Here is a 15,066-nt window from a genome sequence, read left to right on the forward strand (position 1 = left end):
AAGATTTTCAAATTAATGAACTAGAAATTTAATTTTAAAAAGAAATTTAAATGATCCGAATTATTTTTAAACAAAAAAGAGATGAGTTATTGAAGAGCCGTGTTGAAAGACATGAAAGCGGCCATGATTAACAAAAAGGATTACATAATCATAGCTTTAAATATTTCTAATTCTCCCTTCGACAGCACCGAAGGTCCCATGGTGTAATGGTTAGCACTCTGGACTCTGAATCCAGCGATCCGAGTTCAAATCTCGGTGGGACCTATCTTTTTATCAATAGCAAAAAATTTAGATGACCGTATTTGACGTTTTTCTGGGTTTTCTTTTATTTTCAAGGAATTTTATTTTATTCACCTTCTTCTTGTAGACGTGTTCTGAGAACGTTGGCGACCATGATTTTGAACTTGTTTTGAGGATTATTCAATCAAACCACGAGATTGAACACAAACACAGATAATCACCCATTTGGAAACTAACCACGCTCAACGTAGCTTAACTTCAGTGATCCATTGGGATTTGATAAAGGGAACTCTAATTGCTAAAGTCTTATCGTCCCAAAAGCAAAGAGAGCAGGTGAATAGCATAATGGAAAACCAGCCGTTCGAAGAACGAACCTTACCTGTTTATGGTAGTCCGCCCCGGGCGGGAATCGAACCCGCAGCCTAGAGCTAACTCGGCAGACGCGCCCCCCTCTAAGCTGCCCCGGGCGGGAATTGAACCCGCAGCCTAGAGCTAACTAGGCAGACGCGCCACCCTCTAAGCAGTCTAAGCTAACTAAGCTGGCAAAAAAAATGTTTTCTTCACTTCATTTCATTATCCACGATTAGAAAAAGAAACCTGGTCATACAAAAAGATAGGTCCCACCGAGATTTGAACTCGGATCGCTGGATTCAAAGTCCAGAGTGCTAACCATTACACCATGGGACCTTCGTGAGAAGAGGGGAAGAAATAGTTGTATGTAAAACTCAGCTGCTTTTTGTGGGGTAGTTTCATTTACTCAAACATGTCGATATTTTGATGTATTCCTATGCAAAATGTCTTGAAAAAGCCAAATTTGAAGTCAAAGTATGTAAAACTCAGCTGCTTTTTGTCGAGCGTTTTGTTTTCGTTTTCTTGCTAGTCTTATTAGAGCGAAAACGCGAAAAGTTTCACTGCGAAAGATTGGTAAAATATGGTCGGACTACCTACATTTCAACAACCTCCAATTTACATAGATACCTAGAAGGTACCTACCTAAGATGAACTTCCTAAATCTACCTACCTTGGTTTCGGTTTGATTTAAAATTTTCATTCAAAAAAGGGAAGTTTTTCATTTTGAACACGAGTACCCTATATACTATACCTATTAGGTAGATACGTAAGAGTATTTATTTCTCGTGTATTTTTCAATTTAGGTATGTACCTACCTACCTATTTATTCGATAAATAGGTAATACCTAGAATACCTAGATCATTCAGTACCTGCACCTACAATGAAAATATTAAGAAAATTCAGACTTCTAAGACTAGGCTTTTCATTGCTCGCAGCAGACCAAATATGTGACCCGAAAGAATAGCAGTCTCTCGCTGCATTCGAGGCGGATGACTGTCGGCAGTTTGTGCTCGATAGACAAGGTTAAGTTTACGGGTGAGTTATGAAAGAAATGAGGTCCTTAAATTAGAATTGGGAAAAGGTAGAGTGAAAGAAGAAGAACAAATCTAATTAACTATGAAAACGGGATACCATGTCAAGTACTATACAATGCTCTATTTACCATGTTAATTAAGTATTACTTTTCAACTAGCAATAATCGCACCTCGGAATGAACCCCATTGCTCACGAACCAACCTCAGTGGTGCAGTGCTCAGAAGGGTGGACTTTGAATCTGGAGGTTGGTGGTTCGAGTCCAAAGTTTGCATTTTTTACATCTCCTCCAAAATATATCTAACAGAAACTCGAACGGATTACAGATATTTACTCTTCAAGTCTTCAATCGGTTCAGACCCTACGAGGTTAAACTAAGAAGAACTAGCCCCAGAGCGTGATAATCGCTAGGGCAAATTCCGAAAAGATAATAATTTAATCTTTTGTAGTTTCAAGTCTTACTATAAAAGCGCCTGATTCGAAAAAAGTCTAACTATCTTACAAGTATATTACATCTCTTCCGCAATACTTTCACTCACATGTAGCTAATAACTACAAGACCTTTCAGGTCAGCAGTTGACGCCTCTTTCCAACATCACAATATTACCCTTCTTACAGGTGTCCCTCATGTCAGAAAAATTCAGCGTAGTATATTTAGCGGGGAACGACATTTGTGACGAGCATTTATGTTTAACATTGAAATTCCCTCCTACTGATTAATTAATCTTTCTCTGCTTCATGTTCTAGTTTTATCCGGAAATCCCTGGGTTACGGAGCACATCGATACCCGAAACGGAACCATAATCTCCAATGAATAATCACCAAGAGTATCTCTCCTACATTTATAAAAATTGAATCTCTGTCTCCCCCCGTCACTCGATTGTCTGCTCCATGTTCTAGTTATAACCGGAAATCCCTGAGCACATCGACACCCGAAACGGCACCATAATCTCCAATGAATAATCACCAAGAGTATCTCTCCTACATTTATAAACACGTGTCTAATGATTTTTCTTCATCTTTCCAACGAATCTAATATCTCAAACACTGAAACTACCTCATTGTGAGATAACGGTGCTGGTACAAATTATGGGACAAAGTGGGTTTGATGGAACAAAATGGGTACTAAATGATGGGCCTACCTCATTTAATTCAATTCAAATTAAATTATTAATTAGGTTCTTACCATTTTGTCCAATAAAACATTAATTAGGGACTTCTGCAGTTCTTTATTGGACACTCTGAAGTTTTTCATACTATACTAGTGTTCCAATTCTTAGAGCAAGATCACTCATTCCAGTCTGTACCTTGAGGGCATGAATAGTGAGTGACCAATATTGATAGATTTGACAAAAGAAGGAAAGATTTGTCATGGCAGATTGTGGAGAGCTGATCAAGGAGGAGTTTCCACACATAGATGATGAGCTCTACCAATATATTGATGGTAAGTTGAGAGAAAGGGAGAAAATACAGACTTCTCAGTCTGAATTTAACTTTTGCTTAAGCAAAAATCTGGACAGAAAATGTATCTAAATAAGTGGGAGATTCCAAGCTCTGTTGTGGACATTCCAAGCTCCGTTGCAAAGGTCTTGGCAGGGGTTGATATATGATGGTCTTTAAAGGGTCTGTGGTCACTGCTGCGTACACATTAAAAAAAAAAATCATTTTCCACGATTAGAAAAAGAAACCTGGTTATACAAAAAGATAGGTCCCACCGAGATTTGAACTCGGATCGCTGGATTCAAAGTCCAGAGTGCTAACCATTACACCATGGGACCTTCGTGAGAAGAGGGGAAGAAATAGTTATATGTAAAACTCAGCTACTTTTTGTCGAGCGTTTTGTTTACGTTTTCTTGCTAGTCTTATTAGAGCGAAAACGCGAAAAGTTTCACTGCGAAAGATTTGTACAATGTGATCGGACTACCTACATTTCAACAGCCTCTAATTTACATACCTACCTAGGTAGGTACCTAAGATGAACTTCCTAAATCTACCTTGGTTTTGGTTTGATTTAAAATTTTCATCCAAAAAAGGGAAGTTTTTCATTTTGAACACGAGTTAGGTAGATACGTAAGAGTATTTTTTATTTCTCGTGTATTTTTCAATTTAGGTAATAGATCATTCAGTACCTGCACCTACAATAAAAATATTAAGAAAATTCAGACTTCTAGGACTTTTTTTTTTCATTGCTCAATGATAGCTCAAAGTTTTCATGCCTAACGAAAAAAAATAAGTAAAAAAAAAAAAATCCGCGCCCCTCAGCATCATGTTTGAAGCGGACTTGCGCCCAATGGACTTTGAGTTTTCCACCCCTATGCAGAATATTTTCCAATTTCCATGCATCAGGTTTTTCCTCGCATTACGCTCTCGGTAGAATTTTCAGTTTTTACGATTCGGTGACACCTTCCAATTTTTACAACTTGAAAAAATCGTTTGAAGTTTTTACTTTCTATAATTTTTCCCAAAATTTCAAGTGCAATAATAAAAATAAAAGGTAGGTGTTAGGTAATTAATGTCCTTTTTAAATCAACCTTGAAAGCTGCCTAGTTAGCCTTTTAAATTTATTGTCAGATTGATAATTTGATATTGTTTGTTTTTGCTATCATTTTGCATGGATATTTGACAAGGTTACGTAAAACATCTTTTATTTTTTCATCCTAGACAAGAGAGTTTTGAACTTGAAATTCATCCGGATAATGGAAGATAACACTATGCCAAAATTAGAGTCCACTCTAATTACCTAGAATCTATTTCAGTTAGAGATGATGTTTCCGCAAATTCGAGTAATTTTGGCATCTCCACTAATTTATGATTATTTCAGGAGCTTTGACATCTCCACCAGTAACACTAAACTAGAGGAAGTATGAATAAATTCTGGCATTTTTCCCGTTATTTAACCTTTAAAACCCAAGGTTATGTTTCACACCTCCAATACCTACTCAAATGTTTCAAAGTTGTTAAGATGTAAAGAAAGAGAGTTCTTCCTTTTCCGAATATCGAGTAGGTAGATTGGAACACATCACATGCCTTGAGGTACACTCTATCTTGTCAAAGGCTTTTCCTGGCCTTTGGGATTAGTTTTTGGAGAAACCATTTCCTTGTGAAAATCTTGTAATGAAATTAAAGGACAGCCTTGCCTCCACTTCTGATTTTTCCCATTCAAAAATAACTAGGTAGGTACAACCTACCTACATACCTACCTATTTACAAAAACAGCATGAAACCTAGGTTGGACCTAAAATTAGTTAGGTACATAGGTACTTATTTTAGGTTAATAGGTATAAACCCCTAGCTTTCGATTAAACTTCAATTCAAGAACGACCACCGCCAGCCTTTAAATCAACTTTACTATAATTATCTAATTTTGTTAACTCTAATTTTGGATGATGTTTCCGCAAATTCGAGTAATTTTGGCATCTCCACTAATTTATATTTCAGGAGATTTGACATCTCCACCAGTAACACTAAACTAGACGAAGTATGAATAAATTCTGGCATTTTCCCGTTAATTAACCTTTAAAACCCAAGGTTATGTTTCACACCTCCAATACTCAAATGTTTCAAGGTTGTTAAGATGTAAAGAAAGAGAGTTCTTCCTTTTCCGAATATCGAGTAGATTGGAACACATCACATGCCTTGAGGTACACTCGTACACTCTATCTTGTCAAAGGCTTTTCCTGGCCTTTGGGATTAGTTTTTGGAGAAACCATTTCCTGGTGAAAATCTTGTAATGAAATTAAAGGACGGCCTTGCCTCCAATTACTTTTCTGATTTTTCCCATTCCAAAATAACTAGGTAGGTACAACCTACCTACATACCTACCTGTTTACAAAAACAGCATGAAACCTAGGTTGGACCTAAAATTAGTTAGGTAGGTACATAGGTACTTATTTTAGGTTAATAGGTATAAACCCCTAGCTTTCGATTAAACTTCAATTCAAGAACGACCACCGCCAGCCTAGTTAGCTTAGTTGGTAGTACGTCTGCCTTGTAAGCGCTAGGCCGCGGGTTCGATTTCCGCCCGGGGCGGATTTTATCCTGATGGGATAATGTTCGTTCTCGGAACGGCTGGCTTTCTCATATCCTGTCTTCCTCCTCTCTTCGATTTCGGGACGATAAGACCATAGCAGTTACAGTTCCCTCTGTCAAACCTCTTTAAAAAAAAGAACGACCACCTCTTTAGACGACCTCCGGAAACAAATCATTGAAATAGCTAACCAACTTTTTCATCAAAATCGAATCTGGTGTAGAGAAAATCGTTTAGATAAAACTTGAAATTCGCTTGGGTCGTTTGATGAAAAGCAAGATGAAACCGGTATTTTTCAGTTTTAGTTTTCGGTGACCCAATTTTCCAAACATTCCGTGCGTGCGTGTTGCTTTCCATTTTCAATTTCTTTTTAGGAAACCTTTACTTGAGTGTTACCTTGCATTCATTTTAGTTAGGTCGGCTGAGGGGTCGATTACCGCCCGGGCCGGATTTTATCCTGATGGGATAATGTTCGTTCTCGGAACGGCTGGCTTTCTTCTATCCTGTCTTCCTTCTCTCTTCGATTTCGGGACGATAAGACCATAGCAGTTACAGTTCCCTCTGTCAAACCTCTTTAAAAAAAAGAACGACCACCTCTTTAGACGACCTCCGGAAACAAATCATTGAAATAGCTAACCAACTTTTTCATCAAAATCGAATCTGGTGTAGAGAAAATCGTTTAGATAAAACTTGAAATTCGCTTGGGTCGTTTGATGAAAAGCAAGATGAAACCGGTATTTTTCAGTTTTAGTTTTCGGTGACCCAATTTTCCAAACATTCCGTGCGTGCGTGTTGCTTTCCATTTTCAATTTCTTTTTAGGAAACCTTTACTTGAGTGTTACCTTGCATTCATTTTAGTTAGGTCGGCCGAGGGGTCGATTCCCGCCCGGGGCGGATTTTGTCCTGAACAGATAATGTTCGTTCTCGGAACGGCTGGCTTTCTTCTATCCTGTCTTCCTTCTCTCTTCGATTTTGGGTCCCTGATAATTCATAAATAAATTTTCATTTAGTAAGGTGATTTAATTGTGTGACAATCATTTTACTTATTCATACTTCCTCTAGTTTAGTGTTACCGGTGGAGATGTCAAGTCTCCTGAAATGTAAATTAGTGGAGATGCCAAAATTACTCGAATTCGCGGAAACATCATCTCTGAAATAGATTCTCTATTTCAGTATAGAAATGTCTGTTTCTATCTAAGTGTATTGTTATTTTGAGTTCCTATACCCCATAGGTATTGGCTAATCTGAATGACCCAGACCCTCTGGGAGGACCTAATTGCCATTACCTACTCATTAGTGAAATTCACAGCAATAGGTAACTGTGCAACTATTTTCAACAAATACCTACTTATGAGTTATCCACCTTGGGTGCTATCTCTGTTATCATTATAAAATTTTATACCTACTTTTATAGTTCACAAAAACTTTTATTCCTTTAGAAAATTATGTACCTACCTACGTAATCCAGGGGGGTCTAGTCTAAAAAAAAGAGGCCCAAAGAAGAAAAGAGAGATGAGATGACATAAAAAAAGAGGGAGAAAGAGGAAAATAAAATAGATAAGAGAGAGAGAAAGAGAGAGAAGGAAGTGACGAGGAAGGTAAAGGAAATGAAGGAGAAGAAGGAATGAGAAGAAAATAAAAGAGACATTCGAAAAGACGGATAAAAGGGGGAGAGAGGAATTCTAAGGGAATGAAGAAAATAAGGAAGAGTTAAATGAGAAAAGAAAAAGGAGAAGAAGAAGAACAAGAAGAAGACGAAGAAGAAGAAGGAGAAGAAGAGGAAGAAGAAAAAGGAGAAGAAGAAGAACAAGAAGAAGAGGAAGAATAAGAAGAAGAAGGAGAAGAAGAACAAGAAGAAGAGGAAGAAAAAGAACAAGAAGAAGAGGAAGAAGAAAAACAAGGAAAAGAGGAAGAAGAAGAAGCAGAAGAAGAAGAACAAGAGGAAGAAGAAGGAGAAGAAGAGGAAGAAGAAGAACAAGAAAAAGAGGAAGAAGAAGCAGAAGGAGGAGGAGAAGAAAAAAAGGAAGAGTTAAATGACAAAAGGAAGAATAGGAGATTAACAGGAAGAAAGAGTAGGATAAAGAAGAGGCTATCATGCTAGATGCTAGTAGTGTTTACAAAGAGGAGAGAGAGAGAAAGGGAAAGAGATCAAGGAAGAAAAAGGGAGAGAGTGAGAGAGAGACGGAGAGGGAGAGAGAGAAAAGGGAAAGAGAGGCAGGAAGGAAGAAAGAGAAGGAGAGAGAGGAAGGAAGAAAGAGAAGGAGAGAGAGAAAAGGGAAAGAGAGAGAGGAAGGAAGAAAGAGAAGGAGAGAGAGAGAGAGTATAGGATAAAGAAGAGGCTATCATGCTAGTAGTGTTTACAAAGAGGAGAGAGAGAGAGAGAAAGGGAAAGAGATCAAGGAAGAAAAAGGGAGGGAGTGAGAGAGAGACGGAGAAGGAGAGAGAGAAAAGGGAAAGAGAGAGAGGAAGGAAGAAAGAGAAGGAGAGAGAGAAAAGGGAAAGAGAGAGGAAGGAAGAAAGAGAAGGAGAGAGAGAAAGGGAAAGAGAGAGAGGAAGGAAGAAAGAGAAGGAGAGAGAGAGAAAAGGGAAAAGAGAGGCAGAAACGGAGGGTTAGAGAGAGAGAGAGAGAGAGAGAGAGAAGAGAGAGAGAGAAGAGAGAGAGTTTGTGAGAAGAGAGAGAGAGGCAGAAACGGAGGGTTTAGAGGGAGAGAGAGAGGAAGAAGAGAGAGTGAGAGGAAGAGGACAGATTATTGATTACACCATGACGTCACTGTTGTGGGAATATTTTTAAAGTGTGTACATACCTACCTCCCTCCCCATACCTATATCCTACGCTCATTCTATAAAAGAGGGAGTGAGAGAAAAGGGAGAGAGAGAGAGGCAGAAATGGAAAAGGAGAGAGAGAAAAGGGAAAAGAGAGGCAGAAACGGAGGGTTAGAGAGAGAGAGAGAGAGTGAGAAGAGAGAGAGTTTGTGAGAAGAGAGAGAGAGAGGCAGAAACGGAGGGTTTAGACTTTAGAGGGAGAGAGAGAGGAAGAAGAGAGAGTGAGAGGAAGAGGACAGATTATTGATTGCACCATGACGTCACTGTTGTGGGAATATTTTTAAAGTGTGTACATACCTACCTACCTCCCCATACCTATATCCTACGCTCATTCTATACCTTCCTACCCTATTCGTACCTGGCAAAATACACCCTATCTACCTCACAGCCGTACCTACCTTACTCCCTACCTACCGAACCTTATCCTTAACTTATATACCCAACGCCCTAATACATACTTACCTCACGATAAAGTGAGAATGGACCTTGGAGAGAAGGGATGGAGAAAAGAGGAAGCATTGGATAGACGGAAATGGAGGAGTAGAATACAAGATGGAAACGCCGACCCCAAATAGAATTGGGAAAAGGTAGAGTGAAAGAAGAAGAATAAATCTAATTAACTATGAAAACGGGATACCAGTCAAGTACTAATTTATTTATTTTATTTTATAAGTTTCCATTTATTAGTTTTTCAGTACAATTCTCTCAGTTAAATAAATAGGCAACAAATGGTATACCCATCCGTAAAAGCCGGAGCTTGTGCCACGGAAGTATTAGTTAATTAATTAAGTATTAGTTTTCAACTAGCAATAATCGCACCTCGGATGAACCCCATTGCTCACGAACCAACCTCAGTGGTGCAGTGCTCAGAAGGGTGGACTTTGAATCTGGAGGTTGGTGGTTCGAGTCCAAGTCATGTCAGAAAAATTCAGCGTAGTATATTTAGCGGGGAACGACATTTGTGACGAGCATTTATGTTTAACATTGAAATTCCCTCCTACTGATTAATTAATCTTTCTCTGCTTCATGTTCTAGTTTTATCCGGAAATCCCTGGGTTACGGAGCACATCGATACCCGAAACGGAACCATAATCTCCAATGAATAATCACCAAGAGTATCTCTCCTACATTTATAAAAATTGAATCTCTGTCTCCCCCCGTCACTCGATTGTCGAGCTCTTTGTTGTCTGTGTCTTAACGGATCCCGGCTTGATGAAGAACAAACAGAAGTGCGCCAGAAGCAACAGTATTCGATACCAAACCTTCTCCAAACTCTACCGACACAATCTGAACTGTGGATTTCTAATTCGACCGGATCTCAACAGTCCTTCAACGGTGTTCAACGCAAACAATCGCCGCGTCCGATGTAAACGATGGACAAGTAGTGACAAAATAAACAAGTTAAAAAATAGTTAATTTATTTTTTTCTCTAAATAATTTGCAAACTGTGAAAATATGTAATAAGGGTTAGGTTTTGAGTTTGTAACGTTTTTTGCTGACTTGTGCGTTCTGACTGGGGTGAATACCCACCGGTTGCTGAGTTTGAATACCCACCGCTGCTGAGTTTGAATACCCACCGGTTGCTGACTCAACTAGTGTTCTGACTGGGGTGAATACCCACCGATTGCTGAGTTTGAATACCCACCGCTGCTGAGTTTGAATACCCACCGGTTGCTGACTCAACTGGTTGCTGATCTCCGAAAGTATTTACGAATTAGCTGAAGTGATTTGTATTCGAACGAGTTTTCCGTTTGTTCTATTTCTCTTCTTAGTTCTTCGTATCTTTATTTTCGTCCTGGAGGCTCTTGTGTACAGTAACTAAAATACTGCCTGACATAGCAAATCGTTAGTTTAATTTAAATTACCTAACTTAATTAGTTTTTGTGAAAAACAATCTAATACCTATTTCAATTGTTTTTGAAATCGTTATTATTAAATACCTTTGTTCATAATAGTAATATCTACCTAAGAATTATATTTTTGCTCATATTTACTTTCGTAATAACCAAATTAGAATAGGTACTACTAAATAGTGTTTTCAATAAATACCGAAAAATTGCATATTCAAATTAAATTGATCATAAGGGCAAAGAAATCCTAGACCCAAATTATGGACCTATGTATATCTCAAGACAAGACGAACCGAGACTGAAAATCAAAAAAATGAGTATAGCTATTTTTACCGTAAGTACTTACTCAAAAGGCCGAATTTTTGGCAAGAAAAAGTGTCAATTAGCTAAAAACATCGGACTTGGAATTTGTACCAAGCAGAAACATTAAATTCGTTGAAAAATTCCTCACATTTGGTAACATAGGGCTGAAGTTGAAGTGTTAAAACCTTACAACTCTATTCTGTTTTCAGGTGGAATCATATCCGGGACCGGGTTTGTTTTGAGCGCCACCGTCGCCAACAGTATAGAAGCCCAGTACATTACGTTCGGCTGTATAGCGGGTTGTGGCCTCAGTTTGGCCTACGTTACGGCCGTGGTGAGCATAGCCTACTGGTTTGACAAGAAGCGCACTCTGGCAACGAGTTTGGGCGCGTGTGGAACAGGTAAGCTTTGGTTGAAGAAGTTTAATCGAGGGAATTGTAACAACCATACCTAGAGGTTTGATAGAGGGGATTGTAACAACGGAGGTTTTAATAGCCGAAAAACGAACCTTATCTGTTTGGGATTAGTTCGACCCGGACTTGTAACAAAACCGCAACCTAGCACTTACAAGACGGGCGTTCTACCTTCCAAGCTAACTAGACTGGACCAAATATTTTTTCCTCTCTAAAGCCAGCCACTCACTATCAAGTAGAACTGACAGGTAAATCTGATCAGGTCTACCTGATACCTGATAGTGAGTGGCTGGCCTAACAAACTCTCGATTGTCGAGCTCTTTGTTGTCTGTGTCTTAACGGATCCCGGCTTGATGAAGAACAAACAGAAGTGCGCCAGAAGCAACAGTATTCGATACCAAACCTTCTCCAAACTCTACCGACACAATCTGAACTGTGGATTTCTAATTCGACCGGATCTCAACAGTCCTTCAACGGTGTTCAACGCAAACAATCGCCGCGTCCGATGTAAACGATGGACAAGTAGTGACAAAATAAACAAGTTAAAAAATAGTTAATTTATTTTTTTCTCTAAATAATTTGCAAACTGTGAAAATATGTAATAAGGGTTAGGTTTTGAGTTTGTAACGTTTTTTGCTGACTTGTGCGTTCTGACTGGGGTGAATACCCACCGGTTGCTGAGTTTGAATACCCACCGCTGCTGAGTTTGAATACCCACCGGTTGCTGACTCAACTGGTTGCTGATCTCCGAAAGTATTTACGAATTAGCTGAAGTGATTTATATTCGAACGAGTTTTCGGTATGTTCTATTTCTCTTCTCAGTTCTTCGTAGGTATCTTTATTTTCGTCCTGGAGGCTCTTGCGTACAGTAACTAGAATACTGCCTGACATAGCAAATCGTTAGTTCATTTTGAATTACCTAACTTAATTAGTTTTTGTGAAGAACAATCTAATATTTCAATTGTTTTTGAAATCGTTATTATTAAATACCTTTGTTCATAATAGTAATATTTATCTTACCTAAGAATTATATTTTTGCTCATATTTACTTTCGTAATAACCAAATTAGAATAGGTACTACTAAATAGTGTTTTCAATAAATACCTTCTGGCATTTTTCCCGTTATTTAACCTTTAAAACCCAAGGTCGTTTTGGTCGTTTTTAAAATGTTTCAAGGTCGTTAAGATGTAAAGAAAGAGAGTTCTTCCTTTTCCGAATATCGAGTAGATTGGAACACATCACATGCCTTGAGGCACACTCTATCTTGTCAAAGGCTTTTCCTGGCCTTTGGGATTAGTTTTTGGAGAAACCATTTCCTGGTAAAAATCTAATGAAATTAAAGGACAGCCTTGCCCCCAATTACTTCTGATTTTTCCCATTCAAAAATAACTAGGTAAGTACAACCTACATAGGTACCTACCTACCTATTAAAAAAAACAGCATGAAACCTACCTACATACCTACCTATTTACAAAAACAGCATGAAACCTAGGTTGGCCCTAAAATTAGTTAGGTACCTACATACTTATTTTAGGTTAATAGGTATATACCCCTAGCTTTCGATTAAACTTCAATTCAAGAACGACCACCGCCAGCCTAGTTAGCTTTAGCTTAGTTGGTAGTACGTCTGCCTTGTAAGCGCTAGGCCGCGGGTTCGATTTCCGCCCGGGGCGGATTTTATCCTGATGGGATAATGTTCGTTCTCGGAACGGCTGGCTTTCTCATATATTATTCTGTCTTCCTTCTCTCTTCGATTTCGGGACGATAAGACCATAGCAGTTACAGTTCCCTCTGTCAAACCTCTTAAAAAAAAAGAATTCTTAACATAAGTTACCATTTGTTTATTTCCTCAAGCCAAGTGTTTCTTTGATATTCGAATAACCTAATCAAAATTAGCTACCTAATTAATTTAATTAATAAATAAATATAATAATTTAATAATACATCCTTGAATCTCCTCGACTCTATTAAACCTTTTGTTAACTCCATTTTAATAATATTTCAATACCAAAAACCAAATCAGAGAGCATGAGATAGTTCAAATTATTTTTTTATCCGCTCTGCAATTCACAAGCAGGCCATTTTAAAGTATAACCTTAGAAGAAAATACCTCTTGTTAGGGCCTAAAATTAACCATTTTACTCTTATTAACCATTTATAAACAATTAACCATTAGAATTAAATTCTTTTTTCGGGTGTAAATAACCGATAATACCATAGCAGTTACAGTTCCCTCTGTCAAACCCCTTAAAAAAAAAGAAAACGACCACCTCTTTAGACGACCTCCGGAAACAAATCATCGAAATAGCTAACCAACTTTTTCATCAAAATCGAATCTGGTGTAGAGAAAATCGTTTAGATAAAACTTGAAATTCGCTTGGGTCGTTTGATGTAAATAAAAATTTCCCAGTGCGTTTTCCCCGCTTTCGTCTAATTTAAGCGTCCTGCAATTTTATAACATATCACTCCTACGTCACGGTCCTCCATATTTTATCATATCTGCAATATACTGTAAGAATCCATGGCTCAACATCGATATTGAAATTTAAACCCCATTTGTCCTTATTGAAGAAAGATCCATCTTTGGAGGACGACCCATTTTTCCCTAGGTCCTAAAATTAACCATTTTACTCTTATTAACCATTTATAAACAATTAACCATTAGAATTAAATTCTTTTTTCGGGTGTAAATAAAAATTTCCCAGTGCGTTTTCCCCGCTTTCGTCTAATTTAAGCGTCCTGCAATTTTCTAACATATCACTCCTACGTCACGGTCCTCCATATTTTATCATATCTGCAATATACTGTAAGAATCCACGGCTCAACATTGATATTGAAATTTAAACCCCATTTGTCCTTATTGAAGAAAGATCCATCTTTGGAGGACGACCCATTTTTCTCCGGGAAAAAGGCGTGTTTTGTTTCTTCAAAGAAAGACCTATTGTTCCTCGGGAAGACCCATAACTTCCTTGGAGACGAAAGACCTATACTTCTTCGTTGAAGAAACCCCCATACTCCTTTGGAGAAAGGCCCCCTTTCTCCCCCTACCCTAAGGATCCTCTTTTGATGGAACCCGAGCCTGAGATCTACTACATAGATGACACAGGTGATAATCGCTAGGGCAAATTCCGAAAAGATAATAATTTAATCTTTTGTAGTTTCAAGTCTTACTATAAAAGCGCCTAATTCGAAAAAAAGTCTAACTATCTTACAAGTATATTACAACTCTTCCGCAATACTTTCACTCACCTGTAGCTAATAACTACAAGACCTTTCAGGTCAGCAGTTGACGCCTCTTTCCAACATCACAATATTACCCTTCTTACAGGTGTCCCTCATCCATTTTTCTCCGGGAAAAAGGCCCGTTTTGTTTCTTCAAAGAAAGAGCTATTGTTCCTCGGGAAGACCCATAACTTCCTTGGAGACGAAAGACCTATACTTCTTCGTTGAAGAAACCCCCATACTTCTTTGGAGACTGTTTTGTTTCTTCAAAGAAAGACCTTTATATTGTTCTTCGGGAAGACCCATAACTTCCTTGGAGACGAAAGACCTATACTTCTTCGTTGAAGAAACCCCCATACTTCTTTGGAGAAAGGCCCCCTTTCTCCCCCTACCCTAAGGATCCTCTTTTGATGGAACCCGAGCCTGAGATCTACTACATAGATGACACACTTAACGTTCCGACCCTGAAATGGAGCAAATGCAGTCGCTCCATTGCATCTTCGACGGTGGAATCGCCCACGAGCCCTTTGAGCGAGAATTATCCGGATCTGCCTGTGGATGGACCAGTCTATCCGGAACTACCAGTGGATGGACCGGTCAGTGGTCCGTGGGAGGCGGTCACACCTGTGAACCAAGGTGTTCCGACCCTGAAATGGAGCAAATGCAGTCACTCCATTGCATCTTCGACGGTGGAATCGCCCACGAGCCCTTTGAGCGAGAATTATTCGGATCTGCCTGTGGATGGACCTGTTTACCCGGATCTGCCTGTGGATGGACCAGTCTATCCGGAACTACCAGTGGATG

At 38.7% G+C, this 15,066-nt stretch overlaps 3 non-coding genes across 3 annotated transcripts; 1 reads left to right on the plus strand and 2 right to left on the minus strand.

Annotated features, from left to right (window-relative positions):
* The first annotated feature begins 192 nt into the window (after positions 1-192).
* Trnaq-cug lies at positions 193-264 on the plus strand. The gene has a single exon. It is a non-coding gene; the product is annotated as a tRNA-Gln (tRNA).
* A 591-nt stretch (positions 265-855) lies between these two features.
* On the minus strand, positions 856-927 carry Trnaq-uug. Its single transcript has one exon. It is a non-coding gene; the product is annotated as a tRNA-Gln (tRNA).
* Positions 928-3,330: 2,403 nt separating this feature from the next.
* Trnaq-uug lies at positions 3,331-3,402 on the minus strand. Its single transcript has one exon. It is a non-coding gene; the product is annotated as a tRNA-Gln (tRNA).
* Positions 3,403-15,066: the final 11,664 nt, after the last annotated feature.

The sequence above is a fragment of the Diaphorina citri genome, unplaced genomic scaffold (assembly GCF_000475195.1).
Source record: "Diaphorina citri unplaced genomic scaffold, Diaci psyllid genome assembly version 1.1 scaffold3841, whole genome shotgun sequence".
Lineage (NCBI taxonomy): Eukaryota > Metazoa > Arthropoda > Insecta > Hemiptera > Psyllidae > Diaphorina > Diaphorina citri.